A 19,276-nucleotide genomic window follows, 5' to 3' on the forward strand; every position below is an offset into this window, starting at 1 on the left:
GGGAAGTGGTTATTTTGCTGCCTGTTAGGTCTAAAGTTATATATGTATTGATGCTTTTTAGAGAGAGTGCAGGATGTGCAGTTTCCCTCTCCACAGTCAAATTATTGCTCCAGTGTTTAGCAGGACATGAATTCCCGTTGAGAGGCAAACATCTAAAATGTTTCAGTGGGGCATTAATTGCTGCAGAACTGAAGGGGTTTGAGAACCAATCAAGACTTACGAGGGAATCAAACGAACGGTAAGAGGCTGTGGCTTTTCATGAAAAGAAGACCAGGTCACACTGATCTCCTGAAATCTAATTTCCCTGAAAGGGAATATCACAGTTCTGCTCCAAAAGCACTTTTTCTAATGAACTGTAATTACCTTTCATCCACTTTCATCGCCTCAGTTCAGGTGTGGCTTACAATTTCTTTCATCAAACCCTCACACTTTCATTCAGGATGCTATTTGTAATTTACTTTGACCTCTGCTCTGTAGCATAACCTTCAGTTTCATATATGCGACCATTAATCCTCCAAGATGCCAGATAGCATGTGTGTGGCCACGTGTGAAGCCCAGAAAAGTAAAGACAGTGCTGGTGAAATGAATATCCAACACTGTTTTCTTTAAGATCATATACATTTATATATTTACTGCACTCACTGGATAGGCATAGCCTTTCAGAGCATTTCTTTTCATTTTTTCCAGTTTTCTTTTTATACACATCAGTGTCTGAAGCCTTATGCTAACATTTCAAAAGGATTTCTTGCAGCACCGGTGACCTTGACTCATTCCTTTTTTACATTCTCTTTGAGCACAAAGCTACCTCGATTGTTCTGGTATGTTCCGAATATAATATATAACTAAAAATACTTCAGAATAGTTTGAAGTTTTCTCACATAGCCAATTGTTATAAGACGAGCAGATAAAGTCAGTGCAGCATAGACTTACCTCTGCAGGCCATTTCTTCGAATGTCCAATTTTGAAATGGTCTATTTTCTTCAACAAACATTTTAATGTGGCCAATATTATTATTTGCATTATTGCTAAAAGTTGCTTAAAGTTAGATGAGAAGAGTGATACCTCTCGCACTCTATAAAGACTGGGAGCAAGGGGGAAACAGCTAGCCTGCACCAACAAAACAAGTCATGCTTTTATGAGGACTTTCCTGCTGGGACAATTTCTTCGTCTGTTGCATTGACTTCCTGGCATCTTCTTGTCACCACATGGCTTGAACAAAGGAGATACAACATTAATTAGTAAAAAAATAGAGATGCTGGTTTGGTGCAGTTTTGAACTCTGGACAGAGGCAGCTTTTAGTTTTTATGCTAAGCTACCCAGCTGTTAATTCCAGCTTCACATTTAGCATACAGACATGAGAGTAGTGTCAGTCTCATCTAACTCCAAAGAATACAAATAACTCCTTAAGCTGAGCAGTTTCAGTCAACCTACAACACTGGAAAGCACCAAGATTTTTTCTAAACTTTTTAAGTTTTAAAATGGTGCATAACAACTTCAGAAGGAGTCCGATGGTTGGAGCAGCCCTGGAGTGTTGATCCTCAGAGACTGTGGAGAATCAGGCTGGCATGCCTGCGAGCTGCACTGTGGGGAAATCAAACGATATTGTTTTGCACATCTCCTCTGCTTCATCGGGAGCACAGTGAGGAGATTGTCTGCATTTCTTCAGCAGCGCTCTGCCCATGCTGTGACACATTGACTATTTCCTGCAACAACGTGTAGGGTATAATAACAAGTGATGTGATTGGCAATCTGATTCCCAGCCTGAGCGATTAGCCGTGTGCAGTCACAGACTGTATAAATATGTAAAGCCTCACAAATTGAGAATCAATAGAACAAATGAGAAACTCTTCCTCTGCTTAAAGTTGTTTGCAGTGCGTCAGCTCTCTCAAACATCACGAAAAGGCTGGGTGTCATTTGATTCCCACTGATTCTTTGATAAGATCTCAGCCCCAAAGCACGTTACCTCTAGATTGACAAGCATTTCTGCACAGCTGGGATTCAAGCAGCTATTGACTGAAATATTATTCAGAAACAGAAGATGATTTAGCATCATTATCTGGGATGATGCACAACGTTACATCTCTCTGGCATAAGTTTATGAACATGTGGAAATTTTGCCTTTGGATGAATTATTGATCAGAGGAAAAAGAGAAATATAAAACTAAATATATTTTGCCGTGCATGTTTTCTATGAAATACATCTGTGTTTTCCTAAAAGGCTCTAACAAGTAAATTATTTAGCTAAGTAGCTTTTCTCAAAATAATTGCTTGAAAAGAAGGAGGACACATCTCACATCTTTGTGAGTGATTATAGGGGTTGATGTGATTTTTCAAAGATAAGACCGTCAGATTGGCAATCCCTCACTCGCAAATTACTATACAGCAGAAGCAGCATTGCTCAGAGAAATTAATGCATGGCTTATCTGACAGCTGCGAAACTGACTTAGGTGAAACTGCAGCTACAGTCTTGACAGCAAAGAAATCCAAACAGATTACACCTGTCCCTGGACCAGTGCACTGTCTTAAAAATGCGAATCAGATATGCTTGTCGGATATGAGCCAGCGATGCCTCTGAGATCATCCAGCAGCACACGACACAGTCAAAAGCACTGAAAGCAGTTTATGCTCTTCTGATACAGCTAAACATTCATTCTTTCAAAAGGACACATTACAGGCGCAATGTGCAACTTTTAAAACGTCAAATTTAAAGCTAACAATGGATACATTGCACATACAGTATGTTGCAAAAGCATAAATTTAGTTTTCTTTGGCGTTTGGGGACATTTCTGGGGTGTTTTCTCCGGGAATCTGAACTCAATACCAGCGTAAATTTCAGCATTGCTTCACGTACCACAGATCATCAGTGTTCAGTGACGGTGCTTGTGGTGTCTTTACTGATGGCACTTACCTCAGCCTCAGGCTAGATGCATTCATATGAGACAGCTCATCAAAATGAGCGACAGTCGTTAAGGCGGGACCTTGACAGGGGTGCCGCCAGAGACTTTGGATCCCATTAAAGAATATGGGTCTCCTTAGTCACCCATCTAGGTTAGTAGAACACATGTATATATTATATAGTGTATCCTATAATAGTATCGACATCATAATTTCAACTGCAAACATTTTCTAATGGCTGACTTAGAGCACTGAGCAGGTCTGCACATGCTATGTGAATACTAATGCTATGAATTTGTATGAGGTGTACTATAATATAGCATCAGAGAGGACTGTGATTATCCAATTAAGGTTAGAAATAAAAGCACTACCTTACACACATCATCATCATCATCATCATCATTATAATTATTATTATTATTTCATGATAGTAAGTTATTTGAGTGATTTCTGCTCTGGGTAGAGGAGGAAGAAGAAGAGGGTTTAACTTTACCCTAAAGATGGGTATTTTCCATCATCCATCAACACAGCTCACCTTCTTTTTCAGCTGAGAGCTGGGTAGGATTAGAGAGGATGGATGGTGGGTTTGCTGGAGGCGCATCTGCATGACAAGGGCAATAATGTTGACCTAAGTTGAATGAAATCAAACCACCAGAGTGATATTACTGTACTGTAGCTTGCTTGCAACTGGCTTCAACATTAAGCCAGGATACAATTAACAAAATGCTAACGTGTAGGTTTTCAAGGGTGCCACATGGGCACTTGCCTTTTTTTTGGAGAAAAACTGTATAAGAAATTATTCTAATAATTAATATTTCCAGACCCCCTGTCAGTCCAGGGCCCTTGGAGTCATCCTCCTAGCCACTAGATTCACTTCTCTAAAAACCTCATCAACTGTATTCCCATGAAAACTACACTTGCGGGTCCTGTGAAATATGACTACTACAGTAACTTGGAAAATAGGCAGTGAATTTGATGACTCTACTGTCTATCAGGCCACAATTGAGACAAGAATTAGCTTGCTAGCTTGCTATTTCCTCACTGTATCTTGTAAGGCGTAAGAGATGTGTGATATCAGGTTTATATGGATGGTGTGTATTTCTCTTCATTTCTTTAAATCTCCTGTAAGCGTCCTTGTGAGACAAGGTGAGACAGTGTATCAGTGTTCAATAATTTACTCATTAGTGTTCAACTATGGCATTCCTATTCTGGGCTGATTGGCAGAGGGACCTCAGTTCAACCTGCTGCTGAAGAAGCAGCCGCCTCTGTTTATTAAGGATGAACTCACAGAGATGCGATGCGGCTGAAGATCCTATTAAGTCATGAAGATATGGCATTTATTGAGAGGACCAGTGGGTAAAGGAACGAATAAGCTTGAAGGGGAGGTAGAAGCACTTCTGCCTGTACTTTTTATGTGTTAGTTAATGAGCATGTGGCTCTGGGTGGTCAAAGGGGGACTAAGGTGTGAGCCACTGCACGCTGCGATATCCAGCAGATGCCTCAGCAATGACAGCTGGCGAGGCAAATGGTCCAGAGTGCAAACATTCAAGGTAATTACGGAGTAATTATCCAGCAATGCTGCCATATGGAAACCAACTGAGTGCCATACATCTTATTTTCATCCTGAGATGGATCAGTTATTCATATATCAGGGGGCGGCATCTTCACAGACAATTTGATGTCGTTGTGAACTTGAAGAAAACACAACCTCTCAGTAAATCTATTTGGTGTAAAATCACCCAGAAAATTTGCAAGAGGTTGAGTTGGCAATCTTAATCCATCCCCATGCTTCATGCTCAGATAGATGAGTCAGTTATGCTAAATAGACTGCTCCCAGATGGACAAATTATTCATGTGAGCCTTAAGTTTTGTCGCAGTGGGAGGATGGAGGATGTTGGGTCATGCTGACAGCAGGTTTGTATCTTCATCAACGGGACATGGTAAGGTACTTCAGCAAGGAAAAAAACGCTGTCTGTCGCATGTTAACAAATGGATTTTCTAATTATTTTTGACATTACTATTCCCATTCACAAACCATGAAAAGGGACACAGTGAAATTAATATGCTGTTCCATTTCAAAACTTTTGTTTACCTGCGTTTTCAATGACCTCTTCTAATCTCCTCCAGGCTCTTGTCTCATGTTTACCAATGAGGTATTTTTTTTTTCATATCAAAAGTGGACATAATGAACACACCAGATCAGTGGAGTGATTCATTTTTCACACTTCTAGCAACAAAACCTCCTGTGAGAACAGCTGTAGATGTAACCCCTATCATTGATCTTGCAAGGCGTAGCCAGAGCTCTCAGCTCACTGAGTTTTTGATGTTTGTGCCGTCTCTTCACGCTGCTGAAACGTCTCACCCCCTGCCTGCGGGGCTGAGGAATCACCTGCTCCACTGAAACCAACACATAATCGCTTATCTATACTTGTCATGCTAGGCCTGCTACCTTTGCAGCTATTTGTTTTCAGATCTTCTTAGATATTTTTAAGGCACTTTTTCACGCTTAAGGAAACACACACAAACAACGAGCATTCACCCTAGTAGGCCCACACACACACATTGAGTTACCTTTGCCACATACACACCGACACATAATGTAATATTCTTTAAGGCTTGAATTCAGGTGTTGAGATGCTTGTCATGCTCCAGGTGAATACAGAAAAGATAAAGATGGAGGTTGCATTGTTTTCTCTGTGGATCACCCTCAGAAGGAGGTTTAGGGTTATGAAAGTACCTGTGCTCACAGAAGCTCTGCAGTCAATAGCTGTAGCTTTATCATATCCTTCAAATATGTACCTTACTAAGATTTGCGAATGTGTTCGCAAATTGACCTCTTTGGCACTTGTAATACAGAATTATTTATACTCATAAAATGCAGAAAGTTTCTCACCAGATTGTTAAAAGTTTGCCTTTTCACATCATACTGTATGTTTCTCATTGGTTTCTCATTGTTTTGGTCACAGAGTTGTCAGTCATGCTCAGAAAAGAAGGTGCAACTATCCAAGAATAGATCTCTATTCATTATTCAAAAGTGCAAGTCAGACATGCGCAGATCAACAAAAACCCTTGAAAACAACTTTTAGCGACCAACGAAGAACTGGATTCTTGCCCCTCTGGCAAGCATAAATAAACAGCTCAGCATTTATTATTTAAAATTCATGAATACACAGAGTTTGCAGAGGTTTGCTTGGGAAAGGTGTCTACAACATGGAACACATGTTTGTTAAAATTGCTTGTTTGTGCTTTATTGGTGTGCAAAATGAATGGAATTCTTTCTGTCAGACAGAGGCACATAAGATCAACAGTCTGCGCTGGACTGATCCAAAGGGAAAATGTTCGGAATGACAAATAATTACGGCGGCCATTCATGACTGTCTCTTCCCCTGTAAAGCTTTGATATATTGTATTGGCCAATCTGTGTTCTCTGAAACTTTCTTTGTGTCCATTCATCACAAGTATGCTGGAAAAAGCCAGCCTAGATTGATAACTGTTCATAAAGGAAGGAGCCCAAAACAGGCGCGTTAACTTGTTCACAGAGGGAGCCCTGGGAGGCCCCTATCTGATTATTGAAAGAAAGGGGACAGAGCAACAGTGTGAGTGCAGATTGCTGGAGATACTGCAGGGTTATTGATGTGCTGCAATAAAGCAGCAGGAGGCCTGTTAGTATAAGCTTAAGAGCTTGTCTCCATCTCCTTAAGACTATCAATCATAACTGCATTTATAGCCAATTAACAGTGGCTCATTATGTCAAAGTCAGTGTTGCAGTTTTTCCCCAAAAATGCCTATTTCTGCAAAAAGACATACCTTTAATTTAAGCTTAAAGAAATAGACTTGGTTGATGTGGATCCTCCTTGGGAATGACGAGTGACTTAATATGGGAAAATGGCAGTGAGGCCCTTGATGCTGAATTGTTAAAACAGTAATTATGTAATTAGTTCTCATGTAACTCAACTTTAAAAACAAGGAGGGAAATCACTCAAACTGCTGGATGGCTGTCAGCAGGGCTGAGATGAATTACAGCCTCATAGAAACTCTGAATTATAGGCACATATATAGATCTTGACATGCTTGACGTGTGCATCAGCTCAAAAAGCACATGAAACAGTAGAAAACCCACTGACATGAAGCAAAGAACCCTATAATGCTCTCTTAGGAATAATAGCACAGTCTGGATCTCCGTCCTCTGATCACACCAGCACACCAACACTACAACCTACTTTTTTCAAATGTGTTGGCAAGTCAGCAGTCAATCATCGCTTTTTCAGATGACTGCTGTGGAAAAAATATCACACTGAGGAAACAACACTAAATAAATCTTAAAGCGGTATTATCTGATTTTCTGGACACCTGAGGGTGGCGGACCAAACTGAAAGCACAACATGGACATAGTATCAGCTGAAGTTGGCAGCGCGAACATTTTCGCAAACAGTTGCTTTTCACACATCCAGCAGGCTCGGAGCAACATTACCATTCATCTGGAGCCATGTTTGATGAATGTCAGTCCAATATTTATTCTGCCTTCAGCTCTGTTTTGGTCTCCACCAACTCTTGACAGAAATATCAGCTTTTTTTAGCTGCTAAGTGCTCCACTGTTTTCACTAGCTGCCCAGTGGCCCATTTCACATTACATGACTGACTGTTGATAAAAAATAATGACTTGAGCAGCTTAAATTCTTAGCCTTATATCCCCTGTTTGGAGGAAATCCAACCATTGTGATTCAGTTGGAAAAAATATATAAATGATTCACATGCTACAGGAGATTTTTTCACATCCTGGTTCTAAGCTGAAGTACTGTCAAGACCATTGGCTACCACTCCAGGTTTATTGGATGTTGTTGTTCTCAGGAAATATCTATGAACACTAAGCTATTGAAAAGACTGACACTGCTTACATTACAATTTAATGATGCATCTGTTGCTGACTGGATGAAAAGGCTGTGGGTTACATTATTACTAATTAACACAGATTAAAATGGAGATAAAACACTCGCTTTTCCTTTATCAGTCGACAAGCGTCTCTGTTTTGAATTAATGTGGATCAGGGGTCGAGTTACCTCGACAGGAATTAATCAAAACTTTGTTGGAGAAGACAAAAATCAATAAATCAGTCATTGTAGTCTGTCTTTGCAAGCACATAAGGACACACAGGGACATCTCCACTTCTTTCACTGCAGGGTTGTTCAATTTCCTGGATGTAGTCATACAAGAAGGTTTGTGCCGTCTCTGTGAATGGAGATATAACAAATAGTCAATATTTCAGTGATGTTTTTCCTTCGCCGCGTGTTTGCAGAATATGTTAAGAATGTGGATACCATTTATTGCAAAATATTAAACATCAAAAGTGCTGTTTCTCCATTCCTCTCTCTATCTCCACAGCACTTTGGCTCAGACTTTTAGATTACTTCTTGTATTGTCTCCAATAAAGAATATGTAACTTTACTGCTGCACATACTGAAAAGGGGTGCTGAGACTTTTTGGAGTTTTTACATCACTGACAGCTCTCTGGCACTGCCAGAGAAATTGTAATCTTTCCGAGGGTTTGGGTGATGGTTCTTTTATCACTTGGTTGGCCTGTAATATTAACACTGGGGTAACACCTTACAATACCGTATACACACATTTGTGAGTAGTTGTTAAGGAACAAATGAGGAACAACCTGATAATTAATGCTTCCCATAAGTTTTATAACTTATAACTCAAAAAGTTTGAGCCCTTCTGTTTTCATCCATCACACATCTACTTGTGTCATTTTTTGCGACACCATGGATGACTTTGAGGAGACACTACCAGCAAGTACGTGCCCTTATCTTTAACAATTATTGCATCTCACCCCCTTTTACAACAGCAGGCTTTTTGCCCAAGCTTTAAGTGTAGCCATTCAGATGAGGTATGAACACTTTTGCCTTCAGACGTGGTCAGACGACACGTTGTACTGTCAAAGCTATTGCATCCCTGTCTAGTGGAAATGACTTTTATGTACTTCTAATTTGTTTTGACAATTATGTTGTGCTGGGAAATATAATTGCAGCCTGAATTATGTTGACTGGAAACATTTTCTCAAGCGAAGAAAGTGTTTTGTTTCTGGAGGGAAGACTTTGACGCCAGAGACTCAGGTTGCAAAGAGGGTTCGCACCCTGAGTCCTGTGTGTGGTCATGTATAAGCAACAAAAGCATTTAGCTTTATGTTAGGGAAAGATTGCTCCATCCTGTTCCAAATTTGGATTTTCGTATTACAGTCTATGGCTAGGTGGCCAGACTGTCAGTTCTAGGTGTGACTGAGGTGTTACTCCATCAGCTCTTTTTTTGCATGTGTTTTGACTGCTGTATGCCAGCGACAGCCCAGGCTTGGATTTTTAGGCTCCCTCCTCAAAATCCAACAGAAATATCTAATGATATAAATCATGATGTCAATGTCAAAGCCCTGCTCCAATTTTTGGGCTTCTTTCACTTTTCAGCCTCGGTAACTCAAACATTTCATCCTGCCAGTTCCTCCCTTGCAGCAACGTGCTCACCTCGCAGAGCAGCTGAAAAATGCGATTAGATTCGAAAATGGAGCAGATCGTTTAGAAAGTGAGAAATGTCAGCACCTGGCGATCTGATCCCCCAGTCATTGATATTGATCAACAACACTGTCAGCCCCCCCGCAGATGGATGGTGGTCATTTAGTGCTCTGGGGACAATAAAAATCTTAGTTATTGCTCTTTAAAATGTGGTCATCTACTCCAGGGATCAGGAGCAGCCTGAGAGAGGCAGACAGAAAAAAAGAGAATCGATGCGACTGTGAGATGTGGATGTGACAGACAGTGAGTGAGATGTGGGTGAGTTATGACAGAAAGGGCTGGGAGTTAGAGGATGGGCACTGTGGGAGCCTGGACTCCTCTGCTCATTCAATGATGACTGTGACCCAGCGTATCAGGGGGCTGGAGCAGGCGGGGTAATGACTTCGACTTTCTTTCCCCCTGTTTACTCTGCCTTTGTTCCACCTCTACGGTGATAAATCACAACATAGATTCAGGTCTCTTTTCCTGAGTAATATATTCAGCTGTTTTATGAGTTAATCTATACCTATAATTTTTTATTCTGCCTCATTTACATCCAGTCCGTGCCGACCTGGCATACAGTAATAAGTGTAGCCTTCAGCGTGAGAAGTAGAAGCAGTGTGTGTTTAAGTGTGAGAGAAATCAAAAGAGAATAACACACACCACTGTCACAAGCACCAGCAGGACTTCTTTGACAAGGGCAGCAGCCGGTAATTTATTCTGATGGCTCCCCCTCCCTCCGCGCAGCTCTGAAGGTCATCCTCACACTGATAAGAAAGCTGAAAGAAAAGCATTTTCACAAGTGATAATCAACTGCTTATTCCTTCAAATGCCATGTCCAAGAAGTGGCTGGCACAATTTCGCTGTAATACAAGCTGTCAGGTGGTTTTGTGTTGCTGGAAGAGGGGATTTGCTGCTGTAAGGTTACATTCGCAGGGTGTCGGGCTGACAAACAGAATTGATTGAGGTTGTTTCGGCATAAAAGAAGCCCAGAGAGCACCAAAATGAGCCATAAAAATTGATAAACAATGGCTGAAGAAAGGAGCTGGCATTTCATGAAACAGACAAATTTGCTGAAATATATCTCTGGAGATTCACACTGAAGTGTTTGTGTTTGAGTGTGTTTGCAGGCCACACTCCTATGGTTACTTTTATAGCTCATGCCACATTCATCCTCATCCTCGCCGCATGCTTTTCGACAAGTTATGAGTTTTAGTCAGACGTTACGCTCTCCTATCTAAATATTTATTTATATGCTGGTTGTCGGGAGGAAGGAAACATATTTGAAGTCTCCTCTGAAATGGTGGCAGTCCTTTCTCTGGACTGTCTCTCACAGCAACCAGCAAACACTTCTGAGCGGATTCGATTCAGGATTGATTGCATGAAAGCCACAAAGCAGCAAAGTGACATCAAAGAGGAAGCCAGATGAGCCATGTATTGGATAAGAATAATAAAGAATCAAGGATGAAGACGAGTTGCGGGGGAAATTGATTGCATGCTGGGGATACCGCGGAAATTTACAAGTTCCTCCAATGCTCGGATTAAATTGACTTCACACACATTCGTCTTTCAAAGTTGTTTTTGGAAACACTTCCTCCAAGCTGTTGAATCCTCGGTGGATTATAAAAACTACCCCGGACTTTTGAATAGTCTCCCCTTTAACATGATGCATGTTCGCTCCCACTAAGGCCAGCTCCAGATGGATTTTGCCTTATTTAGCTGCGCTTTCACATGACTTTGCCTCGATTGGCTTTAAGGTTTCAGGAGATGTAAGTTCACGTCGACTGCAGCTCAGTTCGTGGCCGCTTTGCCAAAGTTGCTATGATGATGTTACCACTTGTAAGAGCATCAGAAGGATTTCAGCAAGTCCTCATACATACAAGACAAAACAAGTGTTCCAAAGCCGCTCATGTGATTTGTTTCGAAAATGACTCCTGAAGCATTTTCTCATCTGCTGCCCATCATGATGAAGGTCACAGGAAGTTTAGGCAACTACAACTTTTTGGACAGACTTGAAATTCTTAAATACATCACGAAACCAGTATGCAGATATCAGTGGTCAAAAGTAATCTAGTAATGAAAAATAATCTTTGATGTGGTGCTCTTGTACTGAGTTGGATCCTCCTCAATCAGCCGGCCTGCTCAGCACTGTGATACTATGATGACTGGCAGTTTCAATGTGAAATTGAGTTTGACTTCTGCGCTGCACTATTTTCTCTCTCTCTCTCTGAATTAAATTTCAGCTGGTGTTAAGGCATTTCCACGTCTCTTCACACAGGCAATAATGAGGTTAATAAAGGAGAGGTTCTTCTAACATGGTGCTGTTACAGGAAATATGGGTGCTAAATAAATAAAGCTGGCAAGACTTTATTGGGGGAATCAAAGACCTTGCTTCAGGCTTTCCATAAAGCTAGAAATGTTACATCACTTCCTGTGTGCTTGAGGGATTTTTCCAGGAAACACCTCTGTGATACTGGAGCAGACAATATAAAAGCTGACAGGAAATGGCTGCAGGTTTACGTCACATTATTGTGTTGCTGTGTATCAGCAGGGAATAATGAGAAGCAAACATAATTTACTCTATGCCACAGAAAAACATTTCATCCAATTTTGCCTCTGTGTTAGCTTTCATTATTTCGCGTGCATCTTGATGGAAACCCATGGGATGTCGCTCAGACATTGATTAGCACTAGGCTTTGTGGTTGTTAAGACTCCCAAGTGGCTTCCACTTACAGTTTAAAAGGCCATCACTGTTCATTCTGAGCTTGTGTTGCAACTATTCCAGCATTCAGGAGGTCTTTTCTTTCAGTTATCATTAACTGCTCTGAATTAAATAATCCTGATTTTCTATTGATAGTTGGCCGGGAACAAAATGTACAGTATGAGAGCTACACCTCCCAGCATCAATTTGTGTTGGCCTGCTGCTCCGTCTGCAGGCTGGTGAGACATTTTAATTGTGATAGACAAGAAACCTATGACTTGTTTTCAACTCTGCCCCAAAGAGGATCATTTTATATTTTCATTGGTATATAATAGAGTAACACCAACCACTCCCACTGCCACTTTTAGTCTGAAAGTAGCTTTTCCATGTTTTGCTCTTAATCAAGAGACTGCCTGGATGGATACTTTAAACTATATCCAAAGGGATTTTTTTTTTGCTGCATAATGCACAATTTATCTGTGCAGCATTTTAATCAGAGTAAACACAGTTAAGATTATAACTGTAAAGCTGAACTGTGAGACAAGCACAATGACTTTTGAAAATAAGTACCATTCAGAGAATGGATGAAACAAATATCAGGTATTTGAATGTTGTTTTCTACAAAGGAAAAATCTCACTCTCTGCGGACCTTCACTGATGCTTTACTGTTGACTGGCAACAAAAAATTGCATTTCAACGAGCGCAATCTTCAATGTAATTTACTTGAACAAATACAGAGTGCAGTGGCAAAGGTGGAAATGGATTGCATGTAGATGTGTATGCGTCCCCTTGTGTACACACACGCATGCTTACCTTTGACTGAAATGCCTGCTGATATCATCAGAAGTGTTGGTGCGGGGATGTTTCTAATCATACACCAAATAAACATACAATCAATGGGGTTTTTAAACGCTGCTTTTCTTCCAGGATGCACATTTTCTTTTTGCTTCTTATGTTATTGCTTACATGCAAACAGATCCAGGAGGCACCTGGAAACTGACTCTGCTGCAAATTTACGTGCAGGGCCTGTAGCAGGAGAAAACTTTCTGTCTTGGCTCACCATCAAGTGTTGTGGCAAGTGAGAGCTTAGCAGAGAAATACAACACACCCCACAGGCCCTTCTTGCAGCTAAACATGCTGTTGCTCACACCCTGGCCTCCAATCTCTTCTCTCTACTATCTGCAATCTTCTCTCAGGCTTTCAGCAGGACAGCGTCAGACTATTTATGATTGGCAGCGCTGTGTCAGAGGCCATTTTTCACCTTCTCGAGAAAATGAAACCAGGAGAACTGTTGTTGTGTGTGCTCGAGCCTTTATAATGCTCCTTTTAAAAAGAACAAAGCAGGAACGGTGCCTTTTAAGATACATATCAGATCAATCATTACTCATGTCTTACCAAGTTTGTCAGGCACAAGTGATGATACAGGCAAAGTTTTAAAAGTCTAAAATTTCCAAGGATGTCTTGTGAATCAGAGGAGACTTTACAAAGGCTTTTCACACTTCTATATTCTCCCCAGAACTTTGACATAAAGGAGACGAGCTGGGCCGTGTTGTCTCTGTGAATTGCATCTGAGAGCAGTTTTGTGGAGACCACTACCTCGCACACACCAAATCAAATCAAGCCTGTCAAATTGAAGCTGCTGGATTCCCGGCCATTCTCAAGTCTAAGTGTGTCGACCTCATCTCCCTCCTTTTCCACAGCACAGCCAGCTTCTCAACTGCTCTAAGTGCTGTCATTACACCAGAGTCAATACACTGAAAATCCTGTACTCGGCTATGTGGCACAACCTGGGGCATATTGATCAGTATCTGTGGTGAGAAGCATGGCAGTAAATTAATTTAGGTTATTTGTGGCATCGACCGGGGAGGATTGGGTTTTTATTGGTTTGGAATATGATGATGACTATTTAAAGCCTGTAGATATTGAGCTGCTGTTACAAAAGACGAGCCCTTTTTTTAACATTTATCCATTGACTCATGCGTCTGTGCAGACTGTCGGTAACAATGACAGTTCCTCCAATGACAGCATTAATGTGAAACTGTAATTATCTGTCAAACTTATTTCAAGGTCACATAGTACTAGATAATAGTTAACAAGTCCCCAGAATCGCCCTGTCAGGAGTAAAAGCAACCAAACTCATTGAAAGTATTGATTCATACCAGATGAAAGGCAGAACAAACGAGTGCAGCACAAAGGCAGATCTGTTCTACCGTCCAGTCTGTTCCATGTCTCATTCAGGAGTACACACCTGACCTTTAGCTGTAAACACGCTGTAACATGCCATTTAATGGATGATATATCAAGAAAAACCTGTTAACAACATAATGTAATAAACATTCAAGCTGCATTATATTAATACAAGAGGATCATTTTGATTGCATTCAATTTACTGTAAATTTGTCTTCAGAGTTTGAATATAAAGGTTGTATGAAGACTTCCACATTGACATTCACCTGTGCAGTGATGTGGCGAAAACATCTACTGTAAACCTTTATGTGCAGGTCGCTGGCATAAGGAATGGCTTTTTTAATTACAGAAATCCAGCTTTACAATGACTCTCCCACCTTGATCTTCTCACAGTTGATTTCCCAGCTATCACTAACAGGGCACGGGCTCACGAGCACACCAGTGCACAGTGTAATTAATACGCCTCGCACATTAAATGAGTTAACACATTCCAAAGTTCACACATGTGATTATTGTCACTGCAGACAATTACAACCACAACATATCTGAAGCCTGCCCTGAATGCCTCGCTAGGATTCAACCTGAGTAAAGTTAATAATTGATGTGGGAAGCAAGCAGATTGACAATGTAGTCCTCAGGCAATTTAATCTGCCTTAAATATCATTACTACTGGGTTTATTTACTCACAGAAGTTTTCTTTTCTTTTCTTTTTTTAATTATTATTAGTAAATTGTAGTAGTAAAAGTGTTTGTTGATATTAATATGTTCACGTCAGTAACATAGTAATACAGATGGGTTAAAGCAGCATAAATTTCCCAGAAAGGTCAGTAGATAGCTAATTTTCTTGGTTTGCTGTAATTTATTTTGGGTTGAACCTAATCTTATCTCCTGATATTATTATTATTTTCTTAATTGCTGAGGACATAGTTGTTGTGTGTTTTGTTAGGTGTAAAAATAGTAAAGTAGTGACACACCAAAATAAGGGAAGACACTTAATTGACAGTTGTTGGTAATTACACTGCAAAAACAGTAATAAGGGTAACTGAAGCAAACTAGGGAGTCTAGTGAATGAACTCAGGGCGCTACCTATTGTTAATGGGGACAGAAAACAAACAGATGAAAATAAAGAAAGCTACTCTACCCCATATGCCCATATCTTTTTGCCTGCTTCCGGCTCACTTGCGAGTGTGGACTAGACAGAAAAAAACGCCCCAAAAAAACAACAAAGCAAACAACGAAAATAGTCCCACAGCAAGAGCAGCTAGTGCATCACAGATGCTCTGCGGGGAAACAAATATCAACACTCTTAAGAACACTTTATTACAAAAACATTAAAATATATACTGATAAAATCTTAAAAACTGCATGACAAAACTTAAAAATACCTTGTACGCCGATCTACTTTCCTACTGACTGCCAGCCACCTTTAACCGTGCAGGGAAACAGGTCTGAAATACATGAAAACAATAACTTCCACACACATTCAAACCTGACAGCATAGAAACTTACACACATAAAACAGCCTTAGGCTCACCAGTTGTTCCTGCAGCCAGCACGGAGTGAGGTGTGCACCCACCTCACTCCACCCGCCTGAACCAACATCGCAACCTGAGTTCCTCCTACAGGTAACCATGTAAACCTCACTAATTGGTGCACCTCCCCCCCTTTTTTTTACTCAGTTTGACATCCAGAAACACTGAAAATAAGGGGAATCTTAACACAAGCAAGTGTCATAATAAAGTGGCCCAATCCACTGCATACATAAATCCAAAGCCAACTTTAGACAGTGTGTAGATAATACACAGTAATAAAATAAGACAATAAATAAGGACACTCTTTTCAGTCAACTTATTTTTCCATATCCAGGACAACATCAAGCTTCAAAGCCAGTCTATTGTCTTAGTGCAGAGTTTCTTCATTTAATATTCACTCCTTCATTGTTTGTATATACTAGTGTAGTTTCTAGATGCTTCAGAGAGTTACACAGAATAATTTGAATAATACCCCATAGATCATGGTATGAGCAATGCTCCGTCCAACCTGAAAGATGCTTCCTTAATTTGGAGGAAAGTCATGTCTTTAGTGTGATAATGAAGCTATTGACCAACCAGTAATGAACCAGATAACTGACACATAAGTAGATAAAGCACAAGTGCTCTGCATTTACATACTAATTTATGCATTTAAACACAAGACGAGGCATATGTTGCTCAAAGCCTAAAACTACTCAATATTCATCACACGTCTTTTTGCTTATTTCCATTTTTGCCTGCATTTATAAACAAACAAAAACAAGCTTAGTGCTCGTTTCAGGTTCGCCGGCCGTTTGGCGTGTGAAGCTGGTGAGTGTAACAGCATAAAGTATCAAACCCGAGAAGAGTTTGGAAGCGCACAGAGGGAGGACGAGACAGTCAGAGAGAAACAGGGGATCATTCTTCATTCAGACCTATTTTCTCAGTGATCTTTAAAGTTACACTTCTTTTTGGGATCACTCTGTCAGCTCTGCTCCAGTTCTGTTCTCTTAAAAAAGCCAGTAAAAAGTGTTTTCTATCCATCATGTTATGATGTAACTTCTATGTGCAGAACATATCCATCCATAGACAGATTAAAACTGATTTGCAAATCATTTGAAACTGAAGTGAAGGAGTGATCAGCTCTTACTTCAACATCCACTTTCTGCAAAATGTTACGCAATCATGAGAATTTTCAGTGATGTGCGAAGCAGAACCGGCTACAGGCAAATCACCAAAGACTGTGTCCTGATCAGAGAATCTCGTAAAATGGTTATTTACTTTATTAGTTCATGTTAGTACTTTTTTAGTTCATTTTTTAAAAGAATAGTTCAGCATTCATTTGCTGTCAAAGAGATGCATGTCTGTTACAGCTACAGGCTGATTAGCTTAGCTTAGCACAAAGACTGGAAGCAGGGGGAAACAGCTAGCCTTGTTCTGTCCAAAGGTGACAGCTCCTTTAAAGCTCATGAAGTGTCTCATCTGTTTAATCCAGCCAAAAAAAAAGTGTAAAAAAGAGTGTAACAGTGGGTATGTGCTGGACTATTTCTTGGCCGTGCAGTGACTGTTTGCCTGGCAACCTTGAGGTGATGAAGAAACTGTAGGTTTTACACTCCAGTTTCTGCACGGATTAAACAAACAAGATACGACGTGCTAATTAGTGAGCTTCATAGGTGCTGGTAGGTGTATTTTTTTTCACCAGCCACTTCCAGCTGCTGAAAACATGGGAAAGTGTCCAATTAAAACTCTTTTCCTTTGCAAAAGAGAAAACAAAATGAAGGGAAAAAAAAAGGTGGAACATGAACTGCACAGAGGAAGAGCAGATTTCAGGTTTAAGATTGGGTGTGATAAGAGCTTTAGAGTGCATAAAGAGGCTTGTGTTACAAAGCAAGCTTAAGATTGGCTGATGTTGTTGCTGCCACAGATAATGTGAGACACCCACAGGAATGATCAGCTTTTGCCTTTGAGAGTGTCAAGGTGTTACAGTCTTTGCAGTGTAGCACTCTGCAAGAGGGAAGTCAGAGTTTTCTAACCGAACACAGGTGGTGAAACACTTCAGGCTAAGACAAGAGTGGATGTTAACTGAATCTAACAAGAAGTCAGCAGTGTAGTGGATCTACTCTTGAAGTGAATGGAGCTCTTAAAGCGCAGCGAGCACAACTGATAATAGATAGAAGGATGTTGTAGGGCAAGAACAACAGGGTCATGCGGGCCTTGCTCTTGGCAGAGGCAAACCTCAAAGGAACAAAATAACAGCCATGGAGAGTGAAAATCGATTGGAGAGAGAAAAAAAATCCATCACTAAGAGAAAGTTGCAAAGTGCACATTGTGCCAAAGCAGAAAGCCATGGGCTCAATTGGGAAAAAAAAAAGTTTGAAGTGTGGGGGCATCTATGATTATTTGAGCAGAATATGATGTGCTAACTTCACCATAAATCTCAGCCGGTGGCTCGGTTGTCATCCGCGTTTAGCCACTGCGGCACAGAGACGTGTCCTGTCAGGATGCAAAGTTAGACTTTGTGTCCTGAGGTGGACGCGCTCTGCAGCGCACCTCGTCGTTCGAGAGCTCGGCTGCAGCAGCTGAGAGTAAACAAACGTAAATGAATTGTTAACCTGGAACAAATTGTCCTTGTATGTGAGGGTGAATATGGCAGGAAAATAACTATTATTAATTATGAACAGCTTATGGCAGCTGGGTGGCAGATTCACTCACACAGGTCAGAAAATTACAGGGCTGAAAGCGAACAGTAAACACACCAGCACAGCAGGTCGGTTAGTGAGAGTGACCTGTTTGCTTTACGCTTTGGCTGGAAGACACATGAATGAAAGAGGCTGAATGAAACTTACAGGGTGAGCAGTGATGCTGGACCATAGCTTCCACCTAAAAAACGAAACTCCCAGGATTATTAAGACAACACATATGGAGCTGAAGATGAAGTGCCCCAGTTTTACTCTTATATGTTAATGGGATGATACCAGATGCACATTTACCCTCTTTTGTTTATGATACTTAGTAAAAGTGGGATGACTTCTGGTCGAGATTACAATACCGGTTAATCATGGTGGAGGGGAAACACATGTTTGTGTCCAGGAGCCCATTGTCTCATAATCTGTCTGTGGCTCCAGGCTCCTTTGAGTTACAGATAGCAGCTATTTATTGAAATTGTTTCATATCAGAATAAACACAGTTGTATTTTTTTGGTACACAACACTAAATAAGCAATTAAGTATTAATAATGTTATTGTTGCCAAGAAGCAGGGTTTTAAGTATGAGTCACACACTTTTACACATTTTACAAACGTGGCCTTCTTCTTTTAAACTGTGGCCCAGTTGGACACAGTCCCTCAGATGAACTGCAGCAAGAAGCAGAGGATCCAGGGTTTGCTGATGGGAAGCTGGGTGTCATAAATGTGTAGCCACATGCTGAGTTTACTCAGGAA

This window comes from Chaetodon auriga, chromosome 11, assembly GCF_051107435.1.
Source record: "Chaetodon auriga isolate fChaAug3 chromosome 11, fChaAug3.hap1, whole genome shotgun sequence".
NCBI classification, from domain to species: Eukaryota; Metazoa; Chordata; class Actinopteri; order Chaetodontiformes; family Chaetodontidae; genus Chaetodon; species Chaetodon auriga.